Consider the following 19285-nt stretch of genomic DNA (forward strand, 5'->3'; position numbering starts at 1 on the left):
TTTTCCTTAGGCAAATAGCTGCCAGACAGCAGCACTGGAATGAGAACGTATGTAGTGTTTGCTTTTATCTTACATTACAAAAGAAGTATGAATATCTTGTGTTATTCCAAGTATAAAATTACAGGTGTCAAATCATTTGGTGCTTTAAGTGCTGTGCCAGAAAAGTAATCCAGTAAAAATAGCTATGTCCCGTCAAAACGGAGCAGTTAGTATTGTTATTAACAGTTCCTTACTTGCATGGCTTCAGCAGTGTAAGATGTCACAAAACAAGTGTGAGAGACCAGCAAGGAACTTGCCTGGAATTGCCCAGAGTGCAGAAAGACAGGAGGGTGGAAACCAGAGGAGCCTAACAACCCAAAGTGAGAATCTGCCTGGCCTGCTTTACAGTTGGCTTGAACTTTAAAAATCCTGTTAAGCAAAAGCTGTTTAACATCTGAGAGGGGGGATTCTTATCCAGAGATCCCGAAGAATTAAAGCAAAGGGTAATTTGTGCTTGGTTCTGGATAAGTATGTGGTAGACCCTCTGTCCGAGAGGAGCATACCGTTTAAAAAGTAGAAATATATTTAGCTGGAAAAGTGAAAGCATTGTTTCATTTCCATGTTACAGATGAGAGTGCAAACCAGGGATTAAGATGGCTTAGTTGGGTTAGATGGTCAGTGGCTGCGTTGCCTGTGGCAGAGAACCCCTGGCTGCTGGGAAGCCCTTTACAAGTAAGGCTGTCCTTTCCTAGCTGAGTAAGCCTTGAGGAAGAAGCTTGCTGTGGACCTGAAGTAAGACAGGAGGTACAAGAACAGGGCATAGCAGAGCACAACATGCGAATTTCTCCTCAAAAGAGCATGAAGATCCACGCGCTTCATGCGGCTCCTGGAAATTAAGTTAATGCTTTTATTGCCCATACCACAAAAGCTGGGTCTGAAGAAAATCTTGTAGGTTATTTCCCTAAAGGGGGCAGAAGAGTCACTGCATTTAATACTCTTTCCAGGCCTTCAGATTGCAGTGAAACCTGGATGGAGACAGCCTGGTTTGCTAAATTGGGGACGTGCTGCTTCTGTCAGTATAGATGTTAAGAAGCTTATTAAAGGACATAGCAGCTGACAAATGAATCTTTAATCCCTGTCAAGCCCCTTAAATTTATGACCAGTGTAAAGCAGTTCATGTAAAAAAGAAACTTTTACTCATCAACTCGTGTTAAGCGTTTACTTGCATCGTGATAGTCAGAACACATTTTACTTGTAATTTTTTAGGATTAATTTTGGCTTCCTTAAAGAACACTCCACAAACCTTAGCTCTCTTTCTCTACTTCTTGAAAGCCATGGGAGTCGTTTTCATTGTCCACACTGGTATTTCAAGTAAGTGGCACGTAGGGTGTGGCAGGCTACATAGTATGCCGCTGAACAGCAGCCCAAATCCTGATGCAGAGAGGCTGCAGTTGTGTTAAAAGGTCAGAAACCAGAAGGGCTTGTAGTGCACCAAAGCTCGACTGTCCTGACAAGAGATACAGTTAAGGGTTAACAGTCACATGTGTCAATTTACAGAAAAACTTCTAATCTCATTGCCTTTTTTTTTTTCTTTGCAAGCCACATGCTCACACTGCATGTGTCTCGTGCTGCAATGCTATTTTAGGTTCCTTTCTCATACAAGTTTCATTCCTATTAATCTGTGAAAAGACTTTGTACCAAACCCCAGAACTAGCTATGAAGGATAGATAAATTGTTTTTTTTTTTTTAACTGCTGAAAAAAAAAAAAAAGAACACTGCAGTAGGTCTGTCAGTGAGTAGATCAAAGGATGCATCTAGTGTACCTCGGTATGCTGTAACGTGAGCTATTTGTTCAATAGTTAGCTCTAGTTAACTAACATGACTATTCATTCTAAAATAAGCACTCTGGCAGTGTTTGCTTCCAGGCAAATACTTGTTCTGCTACAGTTCTTTCTCAGCTCAGCTGCCTCTGATCCCCTTTGCAAGTGCCGAAGTTGTTAGCCTTTGTAGTCATGAGAGTTAATTACCACTCATTTTGTTCACTTTTCTGCATGGCCAAAAGCTTTTATGTCCTTTACATGGTTCGGGAGTGGAAAGACTAGCCTGCGTTGAGGGACTGTTTCTTATGCAATATATGATTAATAGTTGCCAAGAAGTGGTCTGCCACATGCGTACTGGCAGGTTGGTGGCTGTGCAGCTGCACTGCTAATTACATAGCTGGGCTGGTTGAGCACGGTGCATCTGACGGTGGAGATAGGCTCCAGGGCTCAGCAGGAGATCGAGAGTAGGTAAACGGGGCCACCTGGGAAGCAGTGGCTAAATATGGCATCTGGGGACAGATGGGATGGTTCTGCTGGCGGTGGGGGCTGGACATGTGTAGAGTGCAGCTACTGGCCATGCTGTGGGGCAGTGAGCGAGGAGCAGAGGAAGACATTAAGAGCAGGCTAAAGCAATTCGTGTGGCAGCCAGCTGTGCTCAGCATGGCCCTTTGGTATTGGGCTGGACTCCCTTAGCTTTGGGAGTGGTTGTGGTAGTAGGAGAGGAACATGTATTATTGTTTAGCTTTCATATCAGTCCAAAAGAACTAGGTTTATCTCCCAGTCCAAAAGTGTTGTCCCCACCAAAGCGGATATTTAAACACAGTGCTTTTCAGAGGTTGTGGCCTGCAGTAGCAGGAAGCTCAGCAGAAACCGCATACTTTTTGCATCTCTAATCTCTGGAGTTTTTTACTTGAATTATGTTTTTCCTTTTCAGCTAAATAAACCGTATCGAAAAGTCTTTCACTGTGTGCTAAAATATTCTGAAGTGCTCTTGTTTCCAAGGGTGACTTTACTGGGGGCAGCGATGCAGTCTCAGAACGGAGTTCTTACGTGTCCCAGTTACAGATTTACTTCCCATGCTGCTGACAGCTTGATTTGTGAAAGAAAAAAGGACAAAATAGCAAAACAAAACTCAACCCACAGCCCATGCAAGAGAGAAAAACACAGACTTGCTGTGCTACAGAGGAAGTGTCAAACACAAACATTTCAAAGGAGGAAAGCTTCTAGTCTTCATGTACACGATAAAAATCCTTTTACAAGAATAAGTCACATAACTGTAACTATTTTTAAGCTTTAAAAGTTTCCTGTTTAATACCTGTGGGATAAGCTATGCAGCTAGCTGGAGGCCAATTTTAACCTTGGACCATTGAAATCTATTGACCTGTGGTTTGGTACAGAGCTGGCCATTGTTTTTGTTCCTGCTTTGAAATAAGGGATAGCTGGGAAACCTCTAGCAACAACATCCCCCTGCCCCCCCCCCCCCCCCCCCCAAAAAAAAAAAAAATCACACGACTGACCACGCTAGACCTGTTTTACTTATCTGCCTAGTTTTGCAAAGTAGCCCGTTATTGAAAATGTTGCTTAATCAAGCAGATGTCAGACTTAGAAACTCATCATGATGCTCTTATAGTGCATCTGGTACATACTAAGAGGACATTAAGTGCATGTGTAACTCCAGAGCCGTTTCTTTCTGGTTTGAGGCTAAGCAGCAGTTGTGGAAAAAGAAGGCTGAACTGGGGCGTTCTGCTGTTGAACAAACAGTTTTATTTCTAAAGCAAAGTCTCATGGCAATGCACTGCAGGGCTCATGATTCATAAAGCTGGTCAAGTGCTAAAGGGAGCTGTGTCTTGATTTGCAGCTTATAAAACCAGGAGTTTGCTAATAAATGCATTCTTCAGAATTACAGCCCAGCACATTCTTAAAAGTGGAGTTCATGGCTTTGTCTTAACAGTAGCCTCCTATGATTACTGCATACTGTGCATTTATGATAGGTGAGACAGCTTCCTCCTGGGCACTTAGTTATGTCACCATTAAATGAAGAAAAAGAACTGGGATGACCCAGTCTAAAAGAGGTAAAGCAAACAGCAGAGCACTGCCATCGATGAAACAAACTTGCTTTAAACACATTCTCTAGTTAGTCTTGAATCATCGGTTCTCAGATATGATTATTCTCTTCTTCCTCCTCCATCTTTCCCTAAGCGCTCTTACAAAGCAGTGCTTTGACTGGGAGCTGGGCTTCATTATGGGGGGGCTCCTGAGAACAGGCAGGGATGGGGACTATGGGGAGGAACCGAGCCAAGGCACTAAGATAAGCAGAGCCCAGCTTGCAAGAGCTGCTTGAGTCAAGTGTTGCCTCTTAAGGAGGGCTCTGGAAAGACATACCCTGCCATGGGTAAACCATGCATTAGTTCGGCAACTTCTTTGGTGCCTGTTCTCTGTTCTGCCTGTTCTACCTCCCATCCCTGGAGCTGCCGCTGTTGCTTCCTCACGATGCAGGCTTTGGTTGTAGGGAGTCACAGGCTGCGTATTCCTTTCCCTGTCATCTCCCCATCCTCAGTGCTGGGATTTTCTGTTTTAAATCCAGAATTTTGAGGGGAAAAAAGCAACCCCTGGCTATGAAACGGAATGAGTCAAACATACCTTTAAATTGCCATATATATTTCTGGCAAGAGAATCTGCAACCTGCCTGAGATCTGAGAATCTGAAAGTGAAGTGTGAAGTGTGAGCATCGACAATAACGAAACTGCATATGGGTACCCAAATAGTTGTATTTCAAAACTAAGTAGTACAGGTGAGCAGGTGTATTTTGGTAAGGATTAAGAGAGACATGGAGGAATTGATTTTCCAGAAGTACTAAACTAGGAAGTGTTGTTTAGTTGTTCACAGCGCACAGTTTTTCTTAAAGTCAACCAAATGCACAGTTTTGAGGATGTAGTCCTAGATGTGCTAAGCTCAGGAATCCGCCTTCGCCAATTTAATTCCCTTACCAGAACATGTCAGTAATGTTTTCTTCTCTTAGCATGTCTGTATATGCATGTGTGTTCATATAGTGCATCCCATTATTACAGTGAACATTAACTGAGGCATCAGGGGTGAAATGGACTGTAAAATTTCTGTGCCATCTGCCTAAACAGCAGACTGGCTTCAAAAATAATACTCAGATGTTTATGAAAGCTAGACTGGTTGATGATGAAGTCTCTGTGTGAGGGAGAAAACTAATTTATCAACTGGCAAACTTTTTTGAACATCAGAAATTTTTGCTATCTGATATGCTGTCTTTCAAAGGCAGGATTCCAGTTTTCTGTTTCATTAGAACAGCACATAGATTGAACAAAACAAAGTTAATGGTATGAGAGAATGTTTTGATATGTTCTCCTAATTCAAGAGAGGATTTCTCACCCCTCCATGGAAGAGAGCTGCTTGTCAGCATGGGCTGAGGCTGCAGTGAGCCCAGTTTCGGTGGCAGCATCTGTGTCACTGGTTTTGCTCTTCCACCAGAATCATGGGACAACAGTAGCACCAGGGGCAGAGTTAGGGGTGGCAAATTTGTAGATGAAAGAATACAAATTTGATTACAGTATTGGTTATGCTGTTAGTCGAGTTCAGCCAATTGCATTTATGTTGAGCAACTCCCAGAGCCTGCTGGAGCCAGTGGGAGTTTTGCCATCAGCTTCCCTGAGGGGTAGGATTTTGCTCATTGCTTAAATTAGCTGTATCTTCATGGGAGCATATGGGAGCAAATGCAAAGGTTTTGAATTGAAGGAGCTGGTAAGCAGCTTTATGCATTTACTCTGTTACACAGGTAAAAGCTGAGACAGCAAAATCCATCTGCTAGACCTTCAACACATCTCTGTGAAACCCATGTTAGAGTCAGAGCATTCTTTTTTATTTTATTTATGGCCCAGGCTGCCTGAATGAGTGCATCTGGAGCTCAGATGCCTTATGCCCTTATCGTAAATTAGTTAACTTGAAAAACTGCAAATGCTGTTCACATCTTTGGTGTGGAAATGCCAGGCTCTGTAGCTGAGGTGCTTTTGTGTGTGTGTATGTTTTTTACGTGAAAAGGCTGCTGAACTTTATGCATAAACACTGTTCTCTGTCTCTTCCCAACCCCCAACACCCCCCCCCCCCCTTTTGTTACAGACTGTGGGCTAGCATTGAAAATTCAGGGAAAGCTCCCCAGAGGGATTAAGGACATGGACAGATTTTAAACGGGGCCTTAATGCACGGACACGAAAGGACAAACGTTCTAGTGGGAATACTAATGCAAATGCCTCGCTTTTGGGTCAGAATGCATTAAACAGCTGCTTGCATGCTAAAGATGCTTTTAAAATCAATACGGACCAGAAATTATAAAATTTATAAACAGAGATCTTTCCCAGTGTAGTACCCAATGACAGTAAAAGTACTTCACTGACCCTCTGTTATAAAGCACGCAACACTGCCAAGTACCAGTGTTAGAGACAAGTGCATCTATGAATCCCTTTCTGCAGGGCTCAGAATCCAGATCTGGCTGAAACACACTTCAGACGGGAGTTATCTGTGTCCTTCCTGGAGAGCTACGGGAACTGAGACTTAACAGCAGTAGGAGTGAGGTGCTTTGACGTGAGTAAACTGCCGTTATCATCAGCTACTTTGATTACACTGTTGTGCAACATAGCCTATTACTATTTTTAATAAACCTACATTAAACGACATCCAGTGAAGACATTACAGTAAGAAGCAGTAACAGTGCATACATTTGGGCCAGCTATACAGCAGCTAAACTCAAATGGAGTCTTAACTGTAAAACCCAACAACCTAGATGGGGCAGCATCTGAAACTGGGTTCCGTAATAGCAACATGGTAATATCAAAGCTGTAGTGTGGCTTTAATCACCACACAGGTTGGTACTTATCATTAAGCTAGATGTGTATTAAAGGAAGGCTTGACACATTTAAAATAAGTGTAATAAAAAAATATTTCAAGTGCCTTATGTTTCTGAAATAAGTATATTGCCCTACCATTGCTGTATGTTTGCCTTATGGTCCTCCAGCCTGACTCCGTGTCATTGCTGCGCTGGCTCTCTGAAATGGAAACAAGTATCATTTGCAGCACAGAAGCACAGCAGCATTTGTGTAATACTTAGATCATTTAAGTTCCCCTCATGGACCGCATTTGATTACCTGTACACTTTGTATGACCTGTTGCCTCTGTTGCCACCATCTCATGTACTGCAATCCCTAAAAAAGCTGCCATTAAATTGAGGCCCTTTGTTTTAGATGCTGCATGCTTGCAGCTGCTGCAAGCTTTTGACGGCCTCAAACTCAACTTTTCTTAATCTCCTTCTTAGTTCAGGGCAAAAGAATAAGTCATCAGTGAGGAGCCATGCAGCGCTGCACTCTGCAGCTTTTCATTGCTGCCTGCCTTCTGCATTGTCCCCATAGCTCTTCTTTCTGGCTCCTTTTTGCTTTCTACTAATTCAGACATTTCCTTCCAACCTCACAGCTTTTTCTGGTCTGCCGTTTCTAATTGTGGTCTTTAAACCATTCCTTGGAGACATCTTCTCTGCACTAAAAGTTGTTCCCAAGCTTATTTTGCAAGCCGGTTTTGAGGCTGTGTTGAGTATATGCATCCTGTTTGCCACTTGGAAGACAGTGGTCAGGTCCTACTCTGCAGCTATAAGAAATAGGTAGAACTTCAGCTACTGTCTGCAGGAGATATAATTTTGGATTCTTTCAGGATGAAGCGTCCTCTCTAACCTTAGCCTTGCTCTCAGTAATGCCTGTGGTGTAACCATGCTCAACAGTTTGTGGTTTGGATGTTAAAGAGGACAATTCCCTTTGAGAACACAACTGCCATTGACATAAATGGCAAGATTTCATGATGTCTGCATTCACACATGGTCATTAAAGCTAATCGGACAACAAGACCAGCCAAACCCCTTTCCACTGGCTAATCCTCGCTGGAATTATTCTGTGAGCCCCTGAGCCGGTGCCACCAGTGTTAACCAGGGTGCCGTTGCACGCCCCTGCTCTGAAATGCAGATGTCTCCGAAGACGAGCGCCACTGTCTTGTTTCTACTTCTCCCATACTCGGCTGTTTCTCAGAGATGCTGGGAGAAGAGGAAACGCTAAAGGGCTGCATTTTTCCGAGCTTGCATTACATGTTTTCCACGGAAGGCGGGATGCACTGGGCAGCCATGCGGGCTGCTGCTGCCGCCACCCTGCTGGGGCTGCCCCCCCTGCGTTGTGTGCCGCACGGGGGTGGATTAAAAAGGGGGAGGGGAAAAAAGACAACCCCAAAAAACAGGACTGGGTTGTGAAATGAAGACACTTGCCTTAGTGTTTGTTCTCCCACCCCAAGGGGAAGGTGGCTAACGCTTGCGCGTGTGTCCAGAAGGCGGCAGCGGCAGCCCGAGCCTGCCGGCCCCTCGCCCTGCCCGGCCCCAGCGCGGCTCCGGGCTCGCGGGTGGCCGGTGGGGCGGTGGTGGGGGTGGGCAGCCATCACAGGTGTGACTGCGATCTTGCGACTCGAATAAGCAATTGAGCCTCGGGAGGAGCAGCATCATCTTTACCTCCTCATTGCAGAGTTAGTTTTGCTGTAAGAGCCCGTCTGACGGCACCGTTCAGGATGTTTTTTTATTTAAAGGATGTCTTGCAGCAGCTGCTAGTGCTGTGGGAGCACGCCTGCTCCGCTAGTAGATGTGCGTGTATTGGTGCAAGAGTTATATCGCACGTGTGGGCAAGCACTTCTCGCAATTCTGAATACTAAAAGAAGAGACGGTGCTTTATCCCCTCTGTTTTAGGGGAATCTCTGTGGCTGTGGAAGGCAGACCTGGAGCAGGGTTTTGGTACTGTGATCCCAGGCTTTCATCCAAAGTGTGGGGTGAGGAGACACCTTGGTGCTGGAAAGCCCTCAGCTCAGCACCCCTGGGCAGTGACAGTTTTGCTGCAGTGGAGAGCAGATAAAATTTTCAAGCAGGCTTGAGGAGCCAGACAAGTTAGGCTTTTCTGCAAGAGCGATTCTGGCTGTTATTTCCTTTCTTGAGACTGAAGATAGCTTTCTCAATTTAGGCAATGGTTTTCCAACCTCAGAAATCCCATTTTCCCTTACTAGCACGGCTGCTTTTGGTCACAAAAAGAAAAAAAATCTTTTTTCCCCTCATTTTTTCAGCCCATCTCACCTCAGCAGGAGCCAAAACCAGGCTCCTTGTGCCTGCTATGCAGAGCCAGCTGCTGCGGTGGGAAGGGGAAGGTAGGCACCAGGCCAACTGCTGGCTGTGGTGCCGCTGCCAGTCCTCGTCCTCCAGCCGCTGCCCTCCACTCCTTCTCTGACAGCCATTCAGCCGCAAACACTAGCTAGCAGAAGGAGATACTCTAGGGAAAGCAGTGGGCTGCCTGCTGATCGTGTTTATCACTTCTGCAAAAAACCCCAACAAAACAACATCCAAAATAACCCCCAAACCTCCTAAAGCTCTCTTCTGTGCTGGTTCTTAGGCATTATTTGCATCTAGTGGCATGAAATTGAAAAGCAGGCTGGAATAAACTCCTCTGGTATCTGGGCACAGTATGTTCACTGTGTGGCTTTAGTTTAACAGTGTCCTGAAAGGACCCTTGTTCTTTATAGCTATACCCTGAGCAGCTAAAAGTAACTGGTTTTAAAATACAGATAATTAAGTCCATTTAAATTTTAAAAAGGTTTTACCTCTAAGGGGGAAACATGTAGGTTGAAAATAAGGAGTAGAGGAGAAATTACTCCAAGTTGTGCAGTTGACTTTGCTGTTTGACAAGTTGCTGGAACAGCCTGCTTTTTCCCAGGTGCTTGCCTGCTGTTGATGACTCTTGGCATTATGCATATGCAGGAAGGCAGAACATGCAAGAGGGCTGCATACAGAGAGAAAATTTTTTACCTTACAGCAGCCTCAGATGTCGCTATTCCCTCTTACTCCTGCCTGTGACCTTTGTTTCTTATATAGTCCCCTTGCTAGACAATGTTAGGGGCTGGGCCTCTTGATTTTTGATTTATTTTTTTTTTACCACTTCTGATTCTTTATCACCTGCTCCGTGTAAGGCAAACTGCAGGGCTGCTTCCCTTCTGTAGCAGCTGTGCTGGAGAACTGCTGATGAGGAACGAAATGGGAGCTACTGAGCAATCATTTGGAGACTGGCTATTAAAAAAAAAAAAAAAGCCAGCTAATTAGAGCTTAGAGGAAGAGGCAACACTTTGTGCAAAAACACCAGAAGGTAGGCCCTCCAAATCCCATACACTCCCTGTAAATAGCTATAATTAACCCCACAGTATTCAATTTATTAATTAAAATTTAATTAATATTTTCTGTCCTTGACAATCATCTCAGAGGCGGTCAGGAAAACACAGTGGCAGCTGGGTTTCCATAGTGCAACACTGACATTCAAGAGGGCAGAGGCATAGGAGACTCATCTCAGTCTCCTGGTCGTACCTGTAATAAAACAGACCTGAAACTGATCACTGGATCACTGGCAAAGGAGAGGAGGACGGGAGACAGTGCAAACCCCAGTGTTCTCATGCAGACTTCCAGGCATCACCCTACAAATGCAGCACTCACCTGGCTTACTTGGAAGTGTGAGAGAGAGTGTGAAATGGTGAGAAAATCAATGACGTTTTTACTTATTTGACCACACCTGCTGAGGGCTGCTGTATAGCACTGTGTTTCACTTGAGTTTGATATTCTGCTTGGTGCTTTGTCTGAGTAGAGTGAGCTCAGCAGAGGTACCTTTCCTGAACTTCATGGGCCCCACCAAAGTAGAAGAGCTATTGCTTAAAAGTAGTAGCTTGGCATACTCCTGTTTTGCTCCAGGAATGGGTTTCTTGGTCATTCATCCTACCCGTGGTCAGTATGTCAGACACCTGTCAGTGTCTGAGCTCTCTCTTCTGGAACAAATCCATTGATAATCCCCAAGGGGAAACCTGAGTCATCAACTGCATAGTTCACTCCAGAGCTTGCTCCAACAGACAGATGTGGAAGACACCAAACGTATTTACTTCAACAAGGACAGTTCTTCAGTGTTAGTCCAGGTTAGGCAATAGCATAATTTGTGCCCTCACCCATTGCTTTCCTAGAGCACGCAACAATTTTTTCTGGCACTGTAATGTTTTTGATGCAGCACCGCTCTGCTGGCCTGCAGCATACACCTCTTAGTTTTCTTCATGCTTGGAACCAAAAAAAACCCAAACCACCAAGCCCATGCGCAGAAAATAATGACTGTTAGCTACAGCATCATGAAATGTGAGCTGAGCAGTATGTGGCATGGCCGCAGCCAGCCTGCTCAGCGGGGAGCAAACTCTCAACAGTGTGGTCGTAAGCCATCCTGCAAAAACTGGCCTGTGGGTGAGGGTCTGCCGTACAGTCCTGGTGAGAATGGCTGTGAGGTAAAGGAGGTCGTTTATTCCCCGTTTAACAGAAGGGTGCAGACTGAGCCAGCAAGAGAACATTCTTGGAGCATGTTGAAACCAGAACTCGCAGGTCACGGGGAAAAAGCTTTCAGTACAGAACTGTTAGAAGCAAGTGGGGACAGGAGGTGGAACACAAGCACTGTCATCACTACCATCCTCTTCTCTCTGCTACTCTGGGTGAAACATGATGGGTTAGGCAGGTTTTTGATACACCTAGTGGATCAGGCCCTTCTGGTAGTGAAGTGACATGCCATTTCTCAATCCTGGAGAGGCAGGCACCACGCTGTTCAGTGCTGTGAGGTCAGAAGTGCTGCTGAGCACACCCAGAAGCCCAGCTGGAGGTTCCTGGTGAACACAGCACCGGAAAAGATGAGTGTCACAGTTTGGCGTCTCTTTGGCCTCTGGGCTTTGGTGCGTAACTGCAACTTTAGGACCATCACGGACCCTGCTGTTACAGTCTCTCTTATTGGTCACGCAAGAAACCAGCCTCAGGCCCACCAGACCCTGAGTTACACCTCCCATCAGTTGTGTGCTCCCAGGCATGGCCAACACTGAGGGGTGATGGGGGGCTAGAATGAACAAGCTTTCCACCCTCATGGGAAAAGAAGTGCCCCTGGTGCCCTGCCAAGGTGCTTACACAGGGCTGTCCCCAGACTGCCAGCAGCAAGGCCAGAAGGGTGGAGATGAAGATGCCATTGCTATTGCGATGGTTCCATTGGCTTCGGGCTGGGACACCTGATGCGGCAACGTTGAGTCACAGCAGCATTTAATCTTGTGTTGCCACATGTGATGAAACAGGCCCGATCCATTGTTATATTGTTGGTAATTCCAGGTAGATTTCAGTAGAACTGAAGGAGGTGGAGATAGATGCTGAAAATCACTGCAACCTTCATCCCGACATGAAACTCCAGCTAAGCACAGTAACTGTCTAACAACTATTGCAACTATTGCCTGACTTTGCATGCATCACTTAGACTTTTCTTACTTCCTTTCTTTCAACTGAATTTTTAGAAAGGTACTTCCTGCACCTCTCCAAACTTCACCAGCTTCTCTGACTTTTACAAAGATCAGGGGAAAAACCCCAAACCCCAGGCAACTCTCTGCTAGGTTTTGAATTCGACATTCAGTACATCCCAACGATTTTTGCTTTACTGTTAGTCATTTGTACTAACCTGCAATTAAAAAGGCTCAGCATTTGTTCTCATCTCTTTCTGAAATTACATTTTCCACTTCCTAGGCCCTGGCCCCAGGCAGTGGATTTTTGAAGCAATCATGCCTTGGTAATTAATGTTTAAAGATGGATGTTGCAACTTTTAACACAGTGTGTTGCTGAGTAAACATCCAGCAATGCCTGGTACCAAAAAAGAATACAAAAACCACAAGGCTTTTACTGGAAGCTACAGGTTTTGTGGACTTTATCCTTCGAGCTCCCAGCCGCAGTACGTTTGATTACCCCTTCCTCCATGCTTGTGGGTGGGGGATACTGCCATACTTAAAATGAGCAGAAGAAAATAAATACCACATCTGATCTGTCAGTTCTTTGTGCCACTGACTCATCACCCCAGAAAGCTTGCTGGGAACGATTAGCTCATACAGTGAGGGAGGAGATAAATCTCTGACAAATGATCTGTAGTTGTTACATGACTAGTGTCATTTTGGATTTTTGCAAAAGGACGGGAAGACAAGGGATGGAGTGGGAGGAGAGGAAGGGGTAAAAATGGAAGATGAGGGAGCAAAGTATAGTCAGAAACGCCGTTTCTGTTTAATCTCCCTGTTAGTCCTGACTCTGCCTTTTCTCTGTAGAAGCCACAGCTTCTAGTCTGTTACTCACCCAGTTGGTTTTACCTGTGAGCGCAGCCCATCCTGTGTGGGGCTTCTGTGTGCGACTCCAGCTTCTCCTCAGTAGCGTTACCCGAATCTCTCATTGCAGCATTTTTTGGTGCTTTAGAAATTAAGTTGCTATCGTCCCTTTCTAACAGAAATCCCTAGCAACTGAAAAGGCGAGTGGGAAAATCAGCAACCTCGGCATTTCAGGAAGGGGAAAGGGTAGTCTGGATTGAGACTGCCTCCTGACTTTGACATCTGGCTTGGGCATTGCAGTCCTGATTCAGACCTTTTGGAAGACACACCTCACACCTACCATTTCCCCATCGGTTGGCATGAGGCAGCCGCCTCTTCACCTGAGACTCCTAAGACAGGAAAGGTGGGGAAGTATTCATATGGTCTTGTGCATGGCTTCTGTCAAAAGGGGCAGGGGGGGTCACTTTGTACCATAGAAGGGGTCTGGCCATGCCAGGGACCCTGTACTGCATCCACTACTTCTGCATGTCCCCTTCCGATCTGATCCCTTAGTGCTGTTTCTCATACACTGAGGCCTTTCCTGATCTGGTCTGTCGGAGGCCAGTGTCAAAATCCTAAACAGATCAACTGGAACAAGAACAGAATACGACTTGGGGCTGGTTTCCCCCACTCCCTCCCCTCTTTCTTTTCTACCTTCCAGAAAAGAAAAGGAAAATTCTCAACCCAACACACAACTGGCAGGTTTTTGAACCAAGTTTGGAGCAGGTGCTTTGGGCTTTGTTACTCTTTGTTGTTCTTTCTGCTCAGAAGAAACCAAAGCCCAAAATGCTCCTGGAAGAGCTCCATGTATCTGATTCTGCAATCAAGTGTGAAAAATGAACCTCTCAAATAATCCTGCCTTTCTGGAAGCGAAGTTCAGGCTCTAACAAAGATTAGTAGGAGCAGCATTCATTACTAGTCATACTCATTTGGGCAACAGGCAAGTTTCTGCCTGTGCTCACTGCTAGTATTCATTATGAATGTGCATTAGTGACTTCCTAAGCAGTCATCCCAGTTGAACAGTAAATGAAGTATCACCTTCTACTTTAAGAATTTCCTGTTCTTTTAGTATTATTTATATACCATCAAGAGCGTGCTGATACATTAACTGGGTACCCAGTGCTTGGCTATTTCATTATCCATTGCTTTAGTTATCTGCCCAGATCTGCTGATCCTAAAAGATTTAAGCTAATTTTTAGAGGATTTTGCTGTTGAAACACAGTGGTTTTGAACTCTTCCCCCCCTCCTTTCATTTTTTGGCTGTTTAAAAAGTTTTCCAGTAAAGATGTGGACTTATTTCTACTAAATTTAAGCCTGCTCAAAATAGCTTGCTCGTGTTTTTTTCTGTTGCTTTTTCACAGATCCCTTAAAAAACAGAGGTCCAGAGAGCACTACTGCAGGGTACAGGGTGCTTCAGTTACACTTCATGTTAAGTGCTTCAGTTACACTTCATGTCATGTGTCATGAACATGACACAGATCGTTCAGCATTTTGCTAAATTAAAGCATTACCAAGTCCCATGGAATGGAAAATGCTTCGGGAGTAAAAGCGGTGTGTTTTTCAAGAAATGCTTAATCCTAAACAGATCATTCAAATGGAGTGTAATAAAGACTGCTACAGCTAATGAAAAGATTTTGTTCAACCTCAGTGGGCTTTCAAACAGGCGGAGATAATATGCTTGCTTTTGCTAGCAGCATTCATTTAGCTGTGTTTCCTTTCCTAGACTGGGAATCAGATTTCCTTTTCCATTGTTTATATAGAAGGACTCAAACTACTCAAGAAGATCATGTGGGAGCCACTGTGTTTAGAAGAAGGAGCTGCATTTGAATAGAAGATGCCTCCCAACCTCATGGTCAGCCATTTAGCTTTAGTCAAAATAAGCATCCTTACCATGCCTTTGAGCTGATGCCCTAGAAGAGACCACGTCAGTCTACTGCACACACTGCCTTGCTGCAATGAGGGACTTTAAAAGAGCCCACATAAACAAACGGCAAGCAGCTGTCTCACATGCCAGCTCACACACGTGTGTGCATGAGTTTACACCAGTATATTAAGCCATCCAAGTTTATACACCTAAGGTTGGAAATGTTTATCTTTTTTTTTTCCCTAGGCTCCATTCCCAGCTTATTCCAAACCCTGCCCCAGAGTTAACATACTTAGTTCTTACATTGCCTGCATTGAAGTCTGTGGCCCTGAACTGGGCAGGCTCCCAGCCCCTTCAGTTGCCTCTGGACCAGACTTTGATTGGTACATTTTATCTAGAGGACATTTTGAAAGACTTATGACTGTTGACTTCCAAGTCAACTATTTCATAAGTACCAGGACTTGTAAAGAAGCAAGCAGAGGCACAGAGCAATTTGATCAGGGGCACGGTCACCTAACTATCAGGGATGAGGGTAAAATTCAGAGATCTGGCTTTCTACTTGCACCAGAGCATAATTTGCTGTCTTTGGTTTGTCTTTTGCTCTTTCTCCTCCTTACTTCTTCACTGTTAGAATTAAGATGGACAAGGTAATTTATGGTCCAAATTCCTTTTCTTGTTCTGAAACCAGCAATGAATGCTGTAGTTTTTTCTGAAGGAAAACCTTTCTCTAAAGGTGCCACACGCTGTATTTTTCTCTCTAGGAGTATGGGATAGGGAGAAAAAGGTGCCATTAGTGACCCTTTTGCTATGTAACCTTTCCTTAAAACGCCAGCAACTGAGCTTCCACAGAGAGAACAACAAATACTGAAAGAGGAATGCGAAGGACACTGTGAAAGAAGAAAGCGAGAAAAAGGATCTGCTCAGACAAGTTTCTCAGGAAAGGTGATGTAATATGTACTGTAGAAAATCCTAGCGGTTGACATAACTTACTCTCATTCTAAGTGGCTGTGGCTGCCAGCAGGCTGGGAGAAACAAAACATACAGCTGGGAATACAGCTGAGCAGACTGTTTTGTCCAAAAGAAATATAGTAGGTGTAAAACTTGTTTTCAAAAGATGTCATTGAAGTTTAATTGAAAAGTGTCCTATTAATTAAGGCTGAGAGACCAATGGATGAAAGTCTCATTTCTGTTGGGGCTGTTGGTGGTGATACTGTAACATTAACTCCTGCGTGCTGTGAGTACACAGGAGGCTGCTGTGGGGATGCTGTGGCATGCAGTTTGGTTAGAAGCCCGTAGTCCCGTTCCTAGTGTTTAGCAAATGTTTAACAAGCTTTTAACAGCTGTCTTGAAAATTGCCTGGTTTTGTATTGACTGACTTGCACTTATTTCAGCCTGGTTTCCTATGGAAATGACTGTTCTTAATATGTATGGTGTGTGTGTGTGTGTGTGTGCATCTGTGTATATACTGTTTGGGAGCCTCCCTGTCTGTTATAACAGACCTAAAAGAGAGAGACACAGGGTCTTTGAGATACTAAAGATACTAGAATTTTGGAGAAGCAAGTGGCTGGATACTGAAGAGGGTCTGGGTCTTCTTTGCAGGGGAGAGGCTGCAGGTAACAGGGTTCTCAGTTGGCCATGGAGAATCCAAGAGGACCAAATCTGGATGATCCTAGGTTTTCTTATGCCACTTCTCACAGAGCTTACTAGTTTAAAGATCTTGGCTGCAGCCTGAAATGCTTCATCTTTCAAAACACTAGCTCATCTACTGTGTTCCTCCTGGTACGTGTGCAGAGAAGGGTAAACACAAAGAGCCCTTAAAAGAGTGATGTATGTTTTCAGGTGGGCTAGTTCTTAGAAACTGGATAAACTGGTAAACAAAAAGTCCCAGCACGTGAACTATAGTGGATTTATGTATCATTACCTACAGAGAAAGAGCTGTACAGGAGGACTGTCTAATTGTGAAAATTGTATTTAGTTGTAGGACTGAAATTCATGGTCTGTTACCTGCTTTTTAGAAATACTGCTAGCACTGTTCAGACAGCCAGCAGGCATGGTTTCATGCAAAAGAATGTGTGGTTATTTTCGTAAGTTTTTTGTGAATACGGCTGGACAAAGCTGCAGGGGATCCCTAATGTTTTTGATGGGACTACTGGCATGTCAAAATATCTTGTGCTAACTTCTCGCTTTACTGTAAATTGGTTATAAGGTAAACACAGGCAGTAGGACTGACGGTACTAGGTGTTGTCTTGGAGTGGGAGGTAGAGGGATCCTGCTGAATCCTTAGGAATGTCTGAATATTCTTCCTCTGCCTCTGCAACATGCCCACTCCCTTGCTTTTTCTCTTTTGCTCAAGGTGCAGTCTGGATAAGAACTGTCAGGAGAGCTTTTCAGCTGGATTGAGGCTACCAAGTGATAGCGATCTTGAACCCCCATTTTAGAGGACTGGCACCGAAAAGCCTGTTGCTATGCCAAGTGCTTTATAGGACAAGTAACACTCCCTGCTTCCTCAGCTGCCTAAAAATCCAGCCATAGATACTGAGCTTCAGTCTCAATACGGTAAGTCAGGCTTCAGAAGCCTTCATTCATTGTACGATTTGGTTTAAAATAGTTATAGTTATCAGCCTATCTTACAACTGTTTTAAACAAAGCCAGGGAAAAAAGCACTAGAGCACAATGCTGTGTAGTTGACACTTATATTGCCAGATCTCTTCTTGTTGTAGTAAAACTACAATAAAGGGGCTCTCGCTACTACACCCTAGCACTGGGTTGATGTTCATTTGCATTTCAAGAACTCCCTCAGTTACAGCAGTGCTGAGGCCAGAAAACTGCAGTGGATCACTGGACTGCTAAAACCAGTCTTGTTTCTTACCCATGACGAAAGCTCAAGATTTCTTTGTTTGACTGCAATCTGGAACTGGAAAGTGCAGAAGATACCTTCTAAGCTGGCCAGTTACTTAAGGGAATGAAGTGCTGGTCTACTTTTTTTGCTAGGATAGAAAAACAAGGTTCAGAAAGCCATGTCACTAATCAGTGACAACTCCCTATCCTAAAGATACAGTATCCCTAAATGTTACTGTATCCCTAAAGATACAGAAACATTTCAAAAAGCTCATCTTTGGTTTTCCTTGCAATTTGCTGGGTGCTGCTTAAGAGAACGTTTCCTCCAACTAAAACCTTGGTGACTAGAGAAATGGGGGAGGGCAGGCAATGCAACTGGCTGCTCTCGTTTTGCGTAGAGATGAAAAGTAGCTGGTTGTTCCTGTTGGCCTTTAGGCCAGCATTTGGTAAAACTTTGTTCTTTGCTGTTGCCACTAAGTCCTTCCCGGTGTCACACTCATACAATGCAGCCCTTTCCCATTCCTGCATAATGGCCATGCATACTCTTTGTCTTTATAAAAGTCCATTTGTGGCTTGAAAAGCTCATATCAGAAACAAATTTAAATCTCTCGTGGTTTCTTATGTTTATTCTTTTGGTGTCTGAGCAGAGTTGCTATAAGCCTGAGAATGGTTGCTGCTCCCGTTTCAATTTCTTCACCTCCCCACTCCTAAACCAGGTGACATTTTAAGCTTCAAATTGTATAGCAGGGAGCATGTTAAACATCAGGTCTGCAGGAAATGGGGAACAACATGATGGGGCTGCAGCATTAAGAGCTACAAACAGCCCAACTCTCCGTATTAAAGAACAACCACTTTTGGTTTAAAGTGTGAACAGTCCTTCAAAAAGCTACATGAAATCAGTTTTCTGGGTGATGGAATGTACGCCTGCCTAGTTTACTTCCTATTAGGTTATTAACACTTACTGCCTCTGTAACTGCTGGTTATTGAAGGAAGGACTTAACTTTCTACCAGAACCCTGGGACTAATTAAAACATTGCCATTAACTTTTAATGAGAAAGTTGTTACTTTCACCAGTAAACTGGCTTGGGCTCTTCATCCCATAAAGCACAAATGGCACATACTGAATCACAGTTAACAAATGGATTTTGGGGAAAATGCAGTCAGAGTGCAGCTTGTTGCGTTAGTTAAAAATGCTTGGTTGCTTTCTTCTTCCTTTCCCCACCAGTACTGGATACTATATGTGCTAACTAGTATTCGTCTCTCAGCAAGGCATCCAGACCTTGTAGGGCCAGTTCTTTTTTCCAGGAAGACCTTTGCATCATAAAACGGCTCAGACAGAATATGCCCAGGGGAAAATCCCATACTTATAGGAACTTCCAAGCCAGGGTATAGCACTAGTTGCTTGCCTAGCTGCTTGTCTTGGGTGGAGGAGAATGGCCTGTTAGAAAGGAATGGCCAATACAAATGGAGAACAAATAAGACACTTGAGGGTGTGTCTAATGGATCTGAATACTGAGGGCAGGAAAGGAGG

At 44.3% G+C, this 19285-nt stretch overlaps 1 protein-coding gene across 26 annotated transcripts in view; it reads left to right on the forward strand.

Annotated features, from left to right (window-relative positions):
- LOC101918144 (cytochrome c oxidase assembly factor 1 homolog) overlaps nt 1-19285 on the forward strand; it is a 54367-nt gene that overhangs the window by 12867 nt on the left and 22215 nt on the right. For 4 of the 26 annotated variants that reach the window (XM_055806073.1, XM_055806087.1, XM_055806067.1 and 1 more), the window contains 2 exons: nt 6293-6404; nt 17270-17472. The exons of 4 other annotated variants lie outside the window; for them this stretch is intronic. The gene's annotated coding sequence lies outside the window, so the exon portion shown is untranslated. Of the gene's footprint in view, nt 1-10; nt 48-6292; nt 6405-13192; nt 13417-15677; nt 15859-17269; nt 17473-19285 lie in introns of all 26 variants that reach the window. 18 more of the 26 variants (XM_055806083.1, XM_055806082.1, XM_055806084.1 and 15 more) reach the window with 11 other exon arrangements.

The sequence above is a fragment of the Falco peregrinus genome, chromosome 5 (genome assembly GCF_023634155.1).
Source record: "Falco peregrinus isolate bFalPer1 chromosome 5, bFalPer1.pri, whole genome shotgun sequence".
NCBI lineage: Eukaryota > Metazoa > Chordata > Aves > Falconiformes > Falconidae > Falco > Falco peregrinus.